We start from the raw sequence: 4618 nt of genomic DNA, 5'->3' as shown, positions 1-4618 counted from the left end.
TCTCTCTCCCTCCCCTCAATCCCTTCCTCCAACTTTCCCTTCCTCTCCCTCTCTGCCCCTTCTTTTTTTTTTGAACCCTAACTTTCCCCTTCCTTTCTTTCTCTCCCTTCCCCCATCTCACCAAATGTAAGGATAAGTTAATTCAAGTGTTAAGACTATATGGACAGATAAACTGCAGTATCTGGCATAGAAAGGTTGACACCCCATTGAGCGAATCTTATTGCAAAACATCAGATTTTGCTGAGCTTTATGGCTTTCAGGCCTGCAAAGTCAGTCCTACCCACCTTAAAAAAAAGGAAGAAAAAAACTTGATTTCTGTCCAACAAGTCCAGGAAGAGTGATATTTGTTCATGCTTACAGGTTATAAGCTCAATCATTTTTCCAGTTGGTCATACTGTATGGAAATCATTTTTCTCAGGCTAAGATTGTGATTGGTATTAAAAAAAAATCATCACCTAGAAAAATGGTTCAAATTGAGAAAACTTCTTTATATTGTAGATACTGGCTCAGTTTGAGCACCATCTGAACAGCTAAAAGAGCACATTTTAAGAATATTTCATCATAATTATACATTATCCTAGATTTCCCAGGATCTTCTACTACTGCATACTTGCTTATCAAAAGGTTACTCTTATTTCTACCCAATTTTAGAAGACCAGAAGCCTTTTGTCCTTCTGTTATTATGCAGAGAACTGTGTGTTGCAGTACAAAGGGTACTTGGAGACCTCTTGCATGGTTCTAAGTTCTGGTTTTGACACTTCCTAGTGATATCACTTGTATAAGTCACATGACCTGACTAAATCTCATTTTCCTCATCTGTAAAATGGATTTGAGAATCATCATATCACTTGACTCCAAGGCTCATTTCAAAGAAAACTCTTTATAAGGTTCAAAGTTCCATCCAAACATGAGCAATTATTACCAAATTGTGTGTTCATTGGTGTTTCAACAAAAAAGCCTCTTCCTCTGTAGAAACGAAGGAAAAGAGAGGGCATGGTGGAAAATTTCAAGAGGACCCTTAGGCTCAAAAACCCCTTGGTACCCATGGCTCTTAATATCTGTCTGTACTCCCCTCCCACTTGTACTCCTCCTCCCCATTTCCCAGAAATAGTGACAAGCCCAATATGAAACAGTTGCTACAGTTCTCATCTTGATACTACCTTCTGCTGCTATTACTGAACAGTTTAGGGCTTTGTGGCTAGCTACCATGACAATAGAGGCAGAGCCTGGAACCAGTTTTAGTTAATTAGAGTCAATCAATCCAAACTTGGCTAACTTACTCATGTGAAACAATAGTATAATGAACCAAAGTCTGCGAGATGATGGGGAAACACAAATTATTGCACCCTGATAAATTAAATGTGACTATTACAAAGCCTGCCTTCTAAATGAATACTCAGAGATGGGAGGTATGGGTGACTAAGTGTAATTTAGAGAAAGGGGAACTAAAAGAAACTGTGAGGAACCCCATCATATTCTCATCATTGTTTCTTAAAGGCAGGGAAAGAATCAAAGGGTGTATAATGTGGAATACATGGCAGGGAGGGGGAACGGAGGCAGTTTCAGTAACATCTTTTTAAGTGTTGATTCTGTGGGGAAATATAAGGTTCTAATTTCTTTTTGGTTATCCTCCTTGAGAGTACAGCCTGCAGAGAGTCAGAACAATGGAGAGCTAGAAAATTAGGAGCGAAAATCATCCAGCACTTAATGTAGTGCCTGGTACATACTACATGTGCTTAAGGGATGTTTGTTATGGATTAGTCCATTTCTATAGCACTTTCTTCACAACAGTTCCATGAATTGAAAGTGTAAATTTAGGTTGGTCTGTATGAGTGTAAGTGAGTTTGTCTCTGAATTTATCTACCATCTCCTTTCCTCTGTCCCCCACAAATTATATAATCATAGAAAGTTTTGTTGAAGCAAGTATAGAAATGTTCCTATATTCAGTTAGTTTATTTCAAAAGATCAATAAGGTCCAATCAATTAAATTGAAAGAGGTAATACCATTGACCAGGAAATGATTGGATGTGTCCCTGATGGTACCTGCGGAATACAGGATAGGAGTAACTTTGTGAACTGTGTATTCCTATATCTATACCATTTGGCAGCTGGGGTTGGGGTTGGAGGATGTCATGGGAAGGATGTCATGGGAGGGACTTTCTCTTTTCCATACGCATACAGAGTGACAATACCATGCTCTCTAGCTGAAAAGTTATTTAACCACTAGGAGATAATCCATGCAGCAGTTGAAGAGTTATAGTTGAGGCAGCAAAAATACATACTTTCTCTTCAGAAAAAGAAGGAGAGAGGCAGTGACTCAAGGGAGGAAGCAATTTCAAAGCTCATGACCTCTGACTTTAGATTCAAGAAAAAATAAATCTGGGTAATAAAGAGTAGAACTAAGGAGAGGGTTCCCCAAGGAGAAAAAGGACATCAAATTCCTGTAGTGCCAGAGACATTAGTTGCCTCCATATAGGTATGCTTCACTACCATTTAATTCAATCTGTGGCCATCCTTACCAAAGATGCTATGGGTTTTTTATGCAGATTGTGCCAGAGGGTTATGGAGGAGGGTGCTTTGTAGCTACTGTTTTTATTATTTCATCTTAGTAAATGCCTTTGCTTTGAGCTAGTTGTACATACTGGATGACTATTAAGAAGAAGGACACTGATTGGGGTTTGTAAACTATCATTTTAGAAGTACAGACTCCATACTGCCTTAGAAGTTGGACAGAATATGACCTTTTGTTGTGGTTATTGCTATTGTTTTTTTACCCCTTCTCTCAAAATTAGCCCTGTTTTAAAACAATAATAATGGCATGCTTGAGTTTATATAACAATTGCTCACTTTTATAGTGCTTGAAGGTTTACAAAGTACGACTCTTGCAACAACTCTGAAGGGATTGGTTAAGATAGTAGCTCCATTTTATAAAAAAAGATAAACTGAAGTATAGGGAGGTTAAATAATTTGCTACCCTAGCTATTAATTAAATCCCTGGAGACCTAATCTGAAAACTTAGGAGGGCCAATTCAGGAAGACATGAAGACATGCTACAGAAGTATTATATTGTCCCCATTTTATGGATAGGAAAACTGAAGTTCACATCAATTAAGGGATCATGGTCATCCAGCTGGTAAAAGGATAAGGAGTGAGGGAACAAGGTGTATGCACAATGCATGCAGGGTCGTTTTATGTGACTGAACAGGACAAGTTTATGAAAAATGTACAAGCTTAACAAAAAAGTTTTCCTCAAATTTCTGGCAATGCTACATTATATACAATATTTAGAGTTTGTGGATTGTGTATTGAGAAACAGAAACAGAACATTAATCAGGTTTGTCCCTATGCCTAGATACAATAGGCAACCACCTACACAGACTTCTAACAGTGATCCAAAAAGGAAGATATTTGACTTGAGATGAAGGAAAACTTCCTGATTACTAGAGCTATCCTCCACCCCCCAAAATGGGCTCTCTCAAAGAATAGGGGTTTTCTCTTCAATGGAAATCTTTAAGAAGAGATTGGATGAGTACTTGTTAGGAATGCCAAGAAGGAAAGTCCATTTTCAGATATTGGCTGTACTAGATGAAGAAAGGAAGAATGGGAAAAAGGAAGGAAGGAAGGAAGAAGGGAAGAGAGCAAGGAAGGAAGGAAGAAATTGAAATTAAAAATCATTTAAGTGCTATGTGCCAAACAATGGGCAAAGTACTGGATATAACAATGCAAAAAGAGAGTCCCTGCCCTCAAAATGACCTCTGAAATACCTTTCAACTCCAAGATCCGATGAAACATCATAAGGAAGAGGAAGGCCACTTCCACTGCCAGTCATTTCATTCATCCTTTGCATCTTGACCATATAATCCAGAAAGAGATATAATTGTGAAAACTGCTCCTTTACCAAGGTAGAAAGTGTAATGGTAAGTAAATCAAAAGAAGAGGCGGCCTGCTAGATTGGAGTCAGGAAGTCATGGGTTCAAATCCTCCTCAAATTTGCCTGATGTGAGATCTTGTACAAACCAATTAACTTCTCAAAGCCTCAGTTTCATCATTTTTAGGGAGTAAAACTGGATGACTCTTAAGATAATCTCCAGATCCAGTCCTCTCATGATATTCATCCATTCTGACTCTATAGGACTTACATGTGAAAACACTAAACTGTTTTTACTACATACTAAAACTGTTTTCTAGCTTTACATACGAACCCTGCTTTTCTTTTGCTTGCTAACAGCCTGTCAGTTTCATAACCTCCTTGAGCTCAAAATTATTGTTGATGTCAGTATATTACAATTGGTGCTGAAACACCTAATTCATTTCACCTGTTTTGCATGTCACAGTATTCGCCATAACCTCAAGGAGTTCTTGGTAACATCATTCACCACAGTGACACTAGTTACCTTCTAAGTTACATTGTTACTTCTGTCATATGTCAGAGCCTATCACAGCAGGTTGTGCAGTCACTTCATTTTCCCCAGGAGGAGTTCCTGGATGATTTATCATGATGTCACATATCCATTTAAACTGAACCTCCCGTTAGTCATTCATGCAGCAATTCAGAGACTAACTTGCAGCCCCAGAATGTGCCTCCTCATTGCTGACCCAGTACCCAAGGCTCCTACGT

This window comes from Notamacropus eugenii, chromosome 4 (assembly GCF_028372415.1).
Source record: "Notamacropus eugenii isolate mMacEug1 chromosome 4, mMacEug1.pri_v2, whole genome shotgun sequence".
Taxonomy (NCBI): domain Eukaryota; kingdom Metazoa; phylum Chordata; class Mammalia; order Diprotodontia; family Macropodidae; genus Notamacropus; species Notamacropus eugenii.
Note: the sequence above shows the minus strand (reverse complement) of the source record.